The sequence below is a fragment of the Tiliqua scincoides genome, chromosome 16 (genome assembly GCF_035046505.1).
Source record: "Tiliqua scincoides isolate rTilSci1 chromosome 16, rTilSci1.hap2, whole genome shotgun sequence".
NCBI lineage: Eukaryota > Metazoa > Chordata > Lepidosauria > Squamata > Scincidae > Tiliqua > Tiliqua scincoides.
The window spans coordinates 5666152-5679577 of record NC_089836.1 but is presented as its reverse complement, the minus strand read 5'-3'; the positions used below and the strand labels follow the sequence as shown (position 1 = coordinate 5679577).

General features: G+C 44.0%; 1 protein-coding gene across 7 annotated transcripts in view; it reads right to left on the bottom strand.

The window, feature by feature from the left end:
• Window positions 1-13426, bottom strand: part of RALGPS1 (Ral GEF with PH domain and SH3 binding motif 1) — a 140937-nt gene that overhangs the window by 48245 nt on the left and 79266 nt on the right. The gene's annotated exons all lie outside the window — the stretch shown is intronic.

Here is a 13426-nt window from a genome sequence, read left to right as displayed (position 1 = left end):
CCCACCTGAGGAAACAGTGACTTGGGCTGAACTCTAGCATCTTTGTTAAGTTCTGTTTACTTCCAACTAAAGCCCAGTCTTAACTGTCCTCCTTTCTATTGAAAACAGTATTCATTTTCTTAACTCAGTTTAGAACTTCTGAGGCAGACCTGTGGATTAAATTGCTGTTTAAGCATGCCGTTTCACTTCTCATCTTGCAGTGTAACATTTTAAATCAGTGTTTCCCAAAGTGTGGGTCAGGACCCACCAATGGGTTGCAAGTCATTTTTTGGCGGGTCACAAAAAGTTTCTGAAACATTAAAAAAAGTCAATACTTTGCAAGCACCCATGCCCACTTTGCAGAAGAAAATTGTTAGCTGGAATGCTAACCTGTGGTATGAGGTCATCTTCATACCCCCAAATTTAAATGTCACATTTTCCTATTTTCTTTACATAAGAACAGCCCCACTGGATCCGGCCATAGGCCCATCTAGTCCAGCTTCCTGTATCTCACAGCGGCCCACCAAATGCCCCAGGGAGCACACCAGATAACAAGAGACCTGCAAGGCTTCCTGGGAATTGTAGTTAAGAACATAAGAACAGCCCCACTGGATCAGGCCATAGGCCCATCTAGTCCAGCTTCCTGTATCTCACAGCGGCCCACCAAATGCCCCAGGGAGCACACCAGACAAGTTCCCCCACACATAGATGGGCAGCACTGGCAGGCTTATGCCATGCTGAAAGGTGGGGATACAGCTGACCTAAGTGTAAGAGGAAGCCTGGCACATTTCTGCAGGATCATCACAGGAGGAACAACGCTGGCAGCAGCAACTGCCCTGTTCAGGTAATATGTAAAGCAGCCCTAAGGAAGGATAACAGAAGCATACGGCAAAAGACCATAACTTTGCTGGATTCACAGGTGTTGGGTGAGGTTTCCAGAAACAGCAACTAACAGTCTACAGGCAAACCAAATGCAGCAGAGGAATTGTAAGACACTGGTAGGGTCTTGAACCAGGAGCTCTAACACCAAGGCTGGAATGCCTTCTTTCCTGCATCACCAAGACAGCTCTTAGGTAGAGGGAGTGATTGCTCTGACACTTGCTGCCCAGCAACATTACCAGAGTGATGGTCAGATAAGGGACTGCAATTTGTCAGCCCAGCCCTACCAGGTAATTTGAAGAAAACACAGGAGCTGACTGGCAGGACATTAACCCATTTCTGTCCAACCCACTTTGGACCCCTGTTGTGTGTATGCAACATTGGACAGCAATGGTTTAAATAGTTGCTTCAGGTTTAGTTCCTTGGATTCAGCAACTTGTCACTAACAGTAGCCACGTAAATCTCCTTGCCATGCCTCCTTCTCCAGCCCTTTGGACAGCCATATTTGGGAACACAACAGTCTGCCTGACCTGGACTACGTAAATGCATCTTTCCCCTCCCCCCCCATCTTGGTTGGTTGCATAGAACCTTGAACTCTACTGTCTATTACTTACCTATCTACTTAGCTAGGAAGCTTAGCTGGGAAGCCTTGGCCAAGCCACTTTCTCAGTGTACAGACTATAAAAGTGTGGTCGGGTTGGCTAAAACATCTGCTTCTATGGCATGCATGTGCCAATATGAAGGTCCTGTCGGTGGCATGGTCCTCTGCCTTTCATGCCAGCAGTGCAGCTGCCCTAGACGCCTCCCTCCTCCACGGCAGCAAGCCTTATAATATCCAATGTCACTGCAGCGAACAGCCTGTAATGCAAACCCCTACACCTAGAAGCTTAAGAGGAGGGAGAAAGCCCCTTGAAATCAGGAAGGCTGACAAAGCACATCAGGAGTTCTGCTGAACTGAAACAATGAGATACTTGATGAAGTGGGCTGCTGCGTTCTTCCCATCAGAATGCCTGCCCCGTGGGGATTTGTGGCGCTCAGAATGCTTATTTCGTGGAAAGATAATGTCCTGAAATGCAGCCTGCCTCTTTCCCAACAATCCCGCATTCCAGAGAAAGGACAGGGCCGCCCGACATGTGTCTTTTGCAAGAGGCAAAACCAAGGAGGCTGGGGCGCCAAAGAAAGCACTCCAAGGGTTCATTTTCTAAACTCCTGGCGCTGAAGTAGGCTACTGTGCAAGGAAGAGGAGGGGTGGGAGGGGAAGCTCTATACGATGAGAAGCCATCAGGATGCTTTCCAGAGACTGAGCTCATGGGCAGCTGCTTCCATAGGCAAAAATATTTTCCATCGACACAAATACTTCTCCATTGTTACCGAAGCCAGACTCCTGGCTGGGGGAGATGCAGCCAGTCAACCAGCATTCATTAGCGCCTATAAACTCTCGGTAAATAATCACCTGGGGGAAGGAAGCACGACACCCTGCAATTCAATTAATCGGCAGGGAGTAATGGCACGGGTGGGCGGAACTAGCTTGGCAGAAGGGAGTCTGCGGCTGCTAAATTGAACAAGGGAATTTGTGGGAAATGCAACCCTCAGCAGGAAGGGTACACCAGGACAGTCACCATCTTCCCCCGCATAGCTAAGTGCCTGAGAAAGAAAAGGAATTCACAGAGACTCCAGCTCTTCATCCCTCCCATCGAACAGTCAATGATCGGCAGGCTGCTGTGGGGCTGGGACTAGGAACACACGTATACTCAGGACAATCCACCCCTTCAAGCCATGCCACTGGAAATTGATTCAAGAAGTGGAGAGGCAGATCCATTGGCTTTAAAAAGCTCAAAGCAGCAGCAGCAGCAGCTGTGAAGGAGGAGGGAGTTGCTCCGCCAAGGACAGGACAGAAACAGCACAGTCCTGCTCACTCAGATTCGTGTGTCCCCCCTGCCAACGTGAGCCTCAACAAGACTTCACTTGCAGAAAACAGTGTTCGGGAACATTCAGTAGGGCCACTTATTGGACACTCCCCCAATTCTGCACATAACATCATAAGTGAGAACAGTATGAAAACCACTGGAGGTCACTTCAATGCAAACAGTTGTATCAGTTTAATCGGGGTTAGCCCTGCAGCCCACACGTTTCAAACAGACTGAAGTATAAGGAAGCGCATTGGAAAGGTTTGTAGATTTTGTCGGCCGGTGCTTGGAGCTCTGAGTTTGAGACAAGAAACGCTCCTAGAACTTAACAGTGTGCTGTGTGAATTTATTCACAAATATGTTATAGAGCTGCAAAAGAACAAGGTGGTCAGTTTCTTAACACAAAATAAAATTAACGTATGGAATCCCCTGCTTCTAGTTTTAAATGAGGATTTGACAAATTCATGAAGGCCTATCAATGGCTATTAGTTAAAAGAGCAAAAATGGAACCTCTAAATCCAGAGGCAGAATACCCCTGATTACCAGGTGCTGAGGACAGGTATCAGGGGATGGGTGTTTTTATAGCCGTCCCCAAAGCATCTGGCCGACCAGTGGTGAAAACAGTCCTAGTTGAAATGGGCCGATGCCACTTACAAGCCAACGGCTCAAGTATGACAACAGCAGATTTTCCAGTCTCTTCCTGCCATCTTACATCACAGGTCCACCGCAATATAGTGTATCTAAACAAGAGTCCCTCTGACCACATATGACAATGATGTGTGTTGGTTCAGTTATTATTAGTGAAAGACTACAGCCGCCAGACTTCACATGTATTTTTAAAGCCTGTTTAAAGTCTGTTCGACAGGAAGCAAACTTCACTGATTCCAGGACAGTCGCAGAGTCCAAGCTTAGTTCAGGGGTTGTAGCTCTCCGGGACAACATCAAGGGAGTAGCATGCCCACAGTCTCTCTTAGGCTTCCAGCACAGCACGTATTGAATGATGGAAGAGTTAGATATTGCACTGCTCCTACAGGCTGATCAAAGCATCCCTCTCCCTCTTCCACCTCACAAGCAGTCGAATATCAGTCAAGAGTCTAATTCTTGCTTCCCGCAAGAACCAGAGCTCTGTCAGTAACAGCAGCCAGAAAAGGTGAGGTTCTGCTTCCCACCACTGTTGTGCTGTACTCCAGCAAAGACTCAAGATGTCTCTAATACCAACCCTTGATCGTTACCTCTGTGCGTGTGGAGGGGGGAGTCCATTGACCTGCCTATCTGCTCCCCAAACGGCCCCCTCTCTGAACACTGATAACGTTTACTGCCAGTTGCAGCCTTAATTGTGTCACTGCTCAAGCACACACACCCCCAGTAACCATTTCTCCCCTGGAGCTAGAAATTCTCATGAAGGCAGTTAGTCCCCAGGGGTATCAATCAGAAAAGAATTCACACTATCCCCATAACAACCATAAGCAAAAGACAAACACTTCGGAAAGGAGGGGAACGTAGCGGTTAGCAGGGCACGGGCGTGGCATAAAATCCTGCTTCAGTACAACCCAGCTTATGTAACTACACAATTCCACTGTAATTAGCGTCTGTACTCTCAGGGTTTGCTTTGTCAAATGAAAAGTGTCAGAGTCCCACATCATTTCTCATAACCACAGGTGGGAAGAGGTGGCGATCATGACACAATGCTGAGAGACAGACACGCAGAGGCACTCTCTTTTCCATCCAGCTGGCAGGTGCAAATCAAGAGGCAGGGTGACTGATCCCTTGGCACAACACTGGAGGCGTACAATCGTGTCTCTGCCTATGGAACCCTGCTAGCTATCACACTGCTTTAACTTGACTGTTCATGCAGTGCCACCAATGTGTAGAGTGCTTTACAGAACAGCACAGGTGCCGACACCAAGGAACCTGCATTTTATTTATATTTTCAAAAAAATCCAATTTTTACTGTTTGCACAAACTCTACTAAGGAGTAGCAGCAGCAGTGATAGGCAGGGGAAAGGCCTGGATGGATGGCTGCTTGAAAGGGGGGGGGGGCTATTTCAGCAACGGGACTCTACCAGCGGGCTCCGTTTTCCTCTGCACTGTTCTGCTGCCCTGGCCTGCCTGACCTCTCCTGTGTGTGCCTGTAAATGAGTGCACCACAGTTCTGTCGCCTCTGAGGAAGGTGAGGAAGGCCAGTCCAGCCTGTTGGAAGATGCAAGTGAGGTGGTCTCGCTTCCTTTCTCAGTCACACTGTCCCTCTCCCTTTCTGAGACCATGAGAAGGTCTTGACCTCCCCCCTCTAGTTCTTTTCTTGAGGTCATGCGCAACTGACCCAAACTAGGTTCATGTACTGTTTACAAAAAGAAAAAAAAATGTTTATTATCTGGAAGCACTCACTGTTTGCAATTAGCAAGTGTGCTTCTTGAGTCTTGCAACAAATATAAATGGAACACTCCAGCATCAGGGCACTGCCTGATAATACCCCCCCCCCTTTTTTTTTTCCAAGAGAGAGGTAATTACAGTGCTTTGATAGGAAAACCAGAAGAGACAAAAATATGCTTTGGCTCCAGTAGATTTTATTCATTACAACCTTTTCCACATCAATTTGCCATGTTGCAACATACTAAATCAAACACAGGACACCAAGAAAGAGCAACTTATCAATTTCCCATTGACTGGTCAAGCCCCCAAAGCACTGCGTCAGCAGACTACAAAACCAGAGGCACCATTTTCAAAAGGTTAGCTCAGAGTCAGAAAAGGGAGCCAAAAAGTCTGTGGTTTTGTTGGTTTGCAGAAATTTGGATGAAGTTTTCTGTGAATGAAGAGGCAGGAAACCTTTTCTGCAGAGATGAACTGACAGGCCGGTTAGTCTTGGTAGAGCTTGGGGTATTTTAATGGCAAATTGAGGTTGGATTTTTGCCAAGCCAACAAGAAGGTGTGACACGTAATACATAATGCCACCCCAGTGTCAAATGAATGAAATCAGTCAGAAGAAAGTGCAAAGAAGAAATTACGACCAGATTTTTTCCTTTGATCATGTGCCATCTCACCAAGAGACAGCAGTGTTAAAAAGACACACTGCATACATAATCATAAGAAAAAAAAGCAAATCTGGAGACTTACAAGACATTTCTATGTTTTAAAATAATATGTTATTGAATCTAAGGAAATTATTTTCAATGAAATCATATAATTTATTTCCAGGTAATTAGTTTTACCTACTTATCTTCCTAAAAATCAGATCTCTCTCTCTCTCTCTCTCTCACTCACACACACTTCTGTTGAATGCTCTTGGGTGAGTCACTCTCTAAAGATCACCTTGTATTATTTTTCTGGCTGATCTTCAGGTACATATGGAGAAGCCAGGAGACATACAAGCTTTGTAACCTGAGAATAATAGGCTGCAGAGCTATTTAATTACCAGACACCTGTTTCATTGACTGGATGCCTGGGTCACGCAAAGATGCACATCTCTAACAGATGGCGTGCCAGGGTCTTCAGTTCAATTCAGAAAGTCTTCTCAAATTCCTAGCAAGTTCCACAGGAATACCTGAAGCTCACTCGTGAAGAAGTGTCAATCACAAAGCCGGAGATACCAACAAGAGAAAATGAAGTGGGCAGGGTTCTTACGCAAGCAGATCAGGTTCAGAGAACTCCACTGATACGCATGGGGTGAAGTTCAGTGAATACTATGGAAAAGTCATGATGTTCTCCTAAGAATCTTGGCTACAACACTAAGATAAAAGGTAACTTGGACCAAAGTTCAAAGGCTTATGAAGGTGCCCCTTAAAAACCCAACACAAAGTTTCATCTCAAAACATCACAAAAAGTCCACACATCATTCCTCAAAGCAGATGCGTGGCATATCTGAAGTAACCATTTTAAATTATTTCATCTGTTACGGAATCCCCACAGAAAAACCATGGGAGCAGTATTTCTGTAAGGGATGTGAGAGATCACCGACATAATCCTCATCACAAGAACTGAGGGTTCCACACTGGAAGCCATGACAGTGAAACCAGTGTTAAACTACCTCTTTGCTCATGAGTCCTTATGCAGCTCTTTCCAAGGGGGGTTTGCCCTGCTGCAGTCTTTGGCTACCACTGAATTAGAAATACAATACAGGCATGGGAAATTACAGGGCTGAAAGCAAACATTTCTTGAGATGAGGTCTTTATATTTAAGCTCATGATTTCCAATAAATACATAGAATTACTTCAGCTGTTGAGATTTTTTGGATACAAGATCAGAAGGTGCTTTTGGAGGAGAGACAAGTAGTCATTAGAGGAGCCGTATAAGGGGAGAGATAAGAGTTGTCTATTTTTAGAAAGCGAACTTTGTGGCCTCCTTTCCAAACTTCTTTTGTCAACTTTAAAATGTTCCCTTCAATGACAGATCTTTTTCCTAACCACTCATTGTCAATGAATTTTGAACACAAGAACAAAATCTTTGTTAAGAATGGGTAACTTTTATCTTGCATTGCTGCTTCCAGGCAAGATGCAGTTTGTCAAGAAAGGCAGGCAATTAGACACACACTATATATATATTAGAAAAACTACACAAGTCAGTGGAAAGCTCTAAAGTGAAACTGAAAATGGGAAAGAAACTGTAGGGTTTGGAGAAATAAGCAACACCATGCAGAGATCTGCAGTTTGTGAAAGAATGTTTAGAAGAACCTATGACAAAAGGGTTTCAGCCTAGTCCAAAACAAAACATTTCTTGATCATTTTAGGTGATGAATCTGCAGCTCGAGACACCAAACTTCATGACATACAGTTTGGCTGCAGATTTTTAGCACTACTAACGGTTCAGTCCTAGAATTCACTACACTGGTCAATATGAGCATTGTCTTCTCTTCAGACATGCTTCCCCCCCCTAATATAAAACCTTCAGCAAGATCCCCCAACCCACTGACATGCTTCGCAACACAAAAGTTTTGCTGCTGTTAAAGGGAGTTACATAAAATAATGCTCATGTAACATGACCGTAAGAAAATTAAAAGCATTTGTGGAAATGCCAGTTCGCCAAATTAAGAGGATCTGTTTCCATTCCTCATTTGCTTTTCTTAAATGACCACCTTTGGCTTGTGCCACTTAAAAGCAAAAAAGTTTAAGACCACTGGTTTAGACACTCTCACATATCACTGTCGCACATCTACCAGTCAGTTGAAGAGCAGGAGAATTCTGGGCAGATGAAACAGCATGATTCCATAACAGCAAACTAAAATGATGGGTTATTTGCTTTAAAAAATGCTTTCTGGTCATGGCAAATTCTTTCCATAATATCTGCAGCTAGCACCCGCTGATGTTAAATACGGTTTCCAAACATTTGCTCACATGCACTGAGACGTGAGCTTGGTTTTTGGTAGCTATGGATCTTTGATGGACTTTTCCACTGCCAAAACCAATGGTTTTTTGTGGAGAAGCACACAGTGTTGCACAGGAAAACTGCTGATTATTCAACTTGCCCCAGTCCTGTTCACTGCACACTGAAGTGGAGCCTGTGTTACACTGCAATGTGGAACACGCAGGTGAGTCGTAATGAGCTGTGGCTCTGGGGTTGACTCAGAGGGTGGCTTTGTGGTGCAGGAGGGAGGCGCTGGAGTTTGGCTGTTGCAAGCTCCGGTTGGAGACAACCTCCTGTTCCCAGTACCTTACAAAAATATATCAAACGGCTCCTTAGAAACGTAGCTCAGCTTGCTTCAGTAAAAAGGCACATTCAGTAGGCAAGGCGTTTAAAATAAAAGTTGAAATAAAAATAATGGCATTATAACAAATCCCAGTATATGGTTCTAGTGACTCCACACCCAATATGGTACTGGGAAAAGCAAAGAAAAGGCAAGATTACCAGTGGGTTTCAGCACTGTCCCTGTGGGCATGTCTGCTTCCCTTGAGGAGCTGGTGGTGTCTGCCAGCAAGCACTGAACGCTGCTCCTCTGGGCACTGGGAAGCTCAGGCTTTGGCTGTGACATGGGTTGCTTTTGAAAATGAGCAGATAAATTCAGAGTAGATTGCTACAGACAAGACCAAATAGATGTGACAGGCAGAATACAAAATCCATTTGTCAGAGGCAGCACACCTTTGACCACCAAATGTTGCAGACAAATACAAGAGCTGACCTGCCTGATCGGGTCCTGGCTTGGGAGTTTCTCAGAGGCTTTGGGGCAAATGCTGGCGGATACAGAATGCTGGACTCATTGTGTACCACAAAAAGTGCAACACAGCCACTCTTAGGTTCTTAGAAGAATTCTCTGTCCTGAATCTTGCTAGTCTTCTATTCACTGGGCCACAGAGATTTTCATAGTATTATTTATCCCCCACTTGGTAATGCCAGGGGGGAAAAAAACGCATGGATAAACTTCCCATCAGGTCGTGACAACGCACTTAGGGTCACAAAGCAAAGCCCTACAGTTGCATTGGTCTGATTTTTTTTCTTCCTGAATTGTAAGTCATAGGCCAAGGTGCAGATAAAAGCACTCAGAGCAAAAACTAAGAACGCATGATAAATACATGTGCCTTGCATTTTTTACACTAATCCTCAAACTCCTATCAATCTTATTACAATTTAGAATGCCAGCAAATTTCTCTTCTAGCACAGAACGTAGTGTCCAGTCATGCTTCAGCAAGCCAAAGTGCATATTTTCAGTACTGGAAAGCTGCATATGGGAGACACAATGGATTTTTGTTTTGAACTGTTTTGAACTGTCTAAAACTTGACAGGAAATATGCTGTAGGATAGACAGTTGTGCAAACAGTGGAGGGTTAGAATCCATGACTCGGTGCTCATCCCAGGGATCTCCACAGATGGCTGTTGAAATCCTGCCTCCCAACTCCAGCTGCATGAACAGTTGCTCTGACCCCCTGGCTCACTGGTCAGTGGAGGGCCTGAAACATCAGAACATGCCTCCAGCTTTTGGGTTTGGGGCCTTAAATCCCAAATTGCAAGCCAGTATCTTTAGGTAGGGAGGCCCTCACAGAAGGCTACGAAGGGGATGGAACTGTACCGATTATTTTGAAACCAAGATCAAGTATATACAGAAACCAACCTGGAGTTAATTGAACTCTTTGAAAACAGAGTCACATTGGCATAATCCGTGATAGGAGAAGCCAATTAAAACAAACCAAGCTCCACTTGAGAAGGAAAGCACAGTGGGTGATTGCCAACTGAAAAAAGCAAGGAGGGAAGGAAATGTGATTCCTGTCTTTGAGGTCCTCTGATCTTGCAATGACCTCCACATGATTTGTTCAACCGATTATAATAGCGTTAACACGCATAATTTGTAGCATGAAAGCACATGAGGGCACCATGAATGAAAGATAAACTATAATTACCTTGGCAAACACCATTTAAAAGAAAGTTACTTAAGCAGGAACACCTGAAAGTGAGGAAGTGGTTATTTGCAGCTCTGCGTGCAATTCTACCTCAAGATTCACATATTTTGGTGCTGCACATTTATAACATGGAGAACGTTTGTGGGCTAGTCACGGTATTATGATCCCAAGCATCAGAGTAAAAATTTTAAGGTGCCCCAAGCAACCATATATTTATATGAATGCTGATGCTTGCAAGATTAGATTTGCTTTTTAAACATACAATTTTCCAAGGCTACCATAAAAAAAAAAAAATTAAGGATAGTATTGGGAAATGGTTTCTAATTTTTTAAAGCTTAATAACTTCTTTACAAATTTGCCAGTCCTCGATGCAAGGAGAAATAGTACCCAACTGCAATTAATCTATCCATTGCAAGAACAGTGTTAGCAACTAAAGCACACACCCATTTCGCATCTTCTGTGGAAAGGAATATCCAACAGATGATCAGACCTCAAGTGGTGGTTAAAAGTTGAACAATCTAAGAATGAAGCATCAGCACAGGGAATTCTTTCACTTTGCAATCTTGGAAAGACAGTAACTTAATCCATGTGAAAAGTTCCTCCATAACAACCAAGGAATAAAGAAAAAGATCCTTTGAAGACATCAAGACTGGATTCCAAAGAAGAAGATATCTTAGGCTGAAATCTCTCCTGATGTGTTTAAAAGCACCCAGGAAAGAAACCTGAGTGCCTGTTTCAGTAATGGAAATTCGTGTGCCACATCAACTAACTAGAGGTTTGTTAATTCTGCTTCTGCAAGTTTATGTAGACATGGAAGCTCAAGAGAGATAACCCCAGCATTCCCAGTTAATTTTTATCAACTATCCTGCAGTGGGTGTTGGTGGGAACAAGCAGTAGTGGGGTGGGGGGTAGAAAAAGAAAAGACAAAACAGCATGGGATTTAAAATTAAGATTCTGGCTTTAGAATTGACTTCCCACATGCTACTGAATACTTCTATGGCATGACTGCTCTGTAGATGTGAAAGGTTACAACTACCTCCCCATTCCACCCTTGCCACTTGCACAGACAAAGCTGACCTTCTCCCCAAACAAGCCTCTAATTTAAGCCTCAGGAGTGGAAGATATAACAACATAAAGCTGAGTCACCGCTATGTATTCATGCAAAATAAGGAGAAAAAGGAAAAAAAAGAGCCCAGTTCAGTTCAATGGCCTGACTCTGAAACAATTCACAGAGGAAAGGAACTTCTTCTAAAGAGCCATTTTGTGGTTCCCTCCTAAATAGATCAACCCATCAGCATACCACACTCTAACCAACATTATAACCAATACGGAAGACTTTTTTCTAGAAAATTCTGTGCCCGCCTGCCCCTTCCAGGCGTATCTAGATGAGAAGAAAAACGACTGAGAGATTATGAGCTGCACTCCTAATGGCATGTGCTTTTAACCTTCTGCATGTATCATTAGCATACAAACTACACATTTGTATAAGTGTAAGTTGGACAGAATCAACAAACATCGGATGGCGGGGCTTTTACATTAGGATAGGTTCCGGTCTTCTTCTGTGGTTCTCAGTCATAGAACCACATTCCTAACAGCGCCTGAATTCTGTTAACACACACACACGATTGTCAAGGAATCAGATGAACACAAAACATCGATGCTACTTTAAATCTGTTTGACACAATACGAAATCTGTTCAATTTTGCATGTTAGTTTACTTCTTTGGTAAACAGAAGCTGCAAGGGGGTCCAGTCCACACTGGGACCACAGTGGAAAGATTTATCCTTTTATCCTGACATGGTCTAATCTGGCCTGAGGGTGCCCACGACTCCTTGTTTCAGCTTCCCTCCTGGTACAAAGAGCAGCTGCAGTGATGCTCAGTTTGGATCAGGACTGCAGCAAGGGTTAAATCACTCTCCCCCCCACCCTGATCTATCCCCCATCCGTTATCTAAGAAAAACCACACAAGGGCACTTGATGTGTTTAAAGTCATGTCTAGTTTAGCCCTATATCCACTCTTTTCCTGCACCAGAGGGACTTCAGACATTCAATTTCTTAGCTACTAACATACCATCTACGTACTAGATATTAGGCTATGTCAAAGGAATGTTTCATATAAACACAAAATTGAGATTAGTTAGTATGTTTTAATCTGTGAAGCAACTACACTGACGTTTACTTCATCAGTTTAGGTGAAATTCTGCTTCAAAACAGCTGCCTGAACTCCAGAAAACTTAGTGTTTTCCTTAGACAAAAAGTGGCAGTACACTGTTCACCAGGTAGGGCAAAACAATAATAATAAATAATAATAATAAACTTTATTTCTATCCCGCCCTTCTCCCCAAAGGGACCCAGCCACTTGTCGGCCACTTCCAACACCTTTCCTTATCCCAATTCTAGTTACACATAGTTGTCTAAAAATAAGCATATATAGAACACTGCTGCAGCATCACAGCCAAGAAACTGAGGAATGAATTCGAAAGCCCCCAGTTCAACCCTTGACTTTGCCATGAACTCACTAGGATGTCTTTGGCAAGCTGCTCTCTCAGCTCCCTATTTGAAATACAAGAACCACCAAACCCATCTAGTGAGGCTGTTGTGAAGAGTACTGAGATTATGCATGACAATTGCCTGGAATACTGTACTGTCATGTTGAGAATATATTGTACTTGGTTGAAGCTTTTCACCCAATGGTTTCTATGGGCCTTTGAAGCTTGTTACAAGTTGCAGTTCTCTCTTTCCCACTCACACCCCAAACTACCCCGATATTCTGCTGAACCTGCAACCAAAAGACATCACAACTCACTGCCAAACAACTTGCCAGTTGACGGTTACTGTGCCTAGATGTGGAAAAGGTTAAACTGGAAAGAAATTATATATGGAAAGGGGGCACTTCAAACAATTTGTTGCCACTTGTAACAAAGCCTCCAGTTGTTGCTCAGCCTGCAAACTGCAAGGACCAAAGTGGTTCAGCTAGGAAGGGAGGGTTCTGTTTTAAGGAGGCAGCAAAAGCCTTCTGCCCAGGCAGAAGCAGTCTTGATGCTCTTCAGACACCGTAGAGAACTACAAGGGCTCCTCTTAAAAGATAAATTTTCTTTCCTGGTAACTAGCCTGGTAGTGGGGCACCAATCAGAGACTCCACCCGGGACAGCTGTTCTTGGGATGCATCCCCGAAGACAGACAGACAGACAGACACACAAACCTAGCATATATGCACTCCACAACTAACATTAGAAAATGTAGCTGCTGCAGTAGAAACATGCCATTGTAAGGGACCGTAAGCACTGCCGTGTCCTAATTGTCCAGAGTGAATTGCCTTGTAGTGTTATCTGTGTGCCTCTC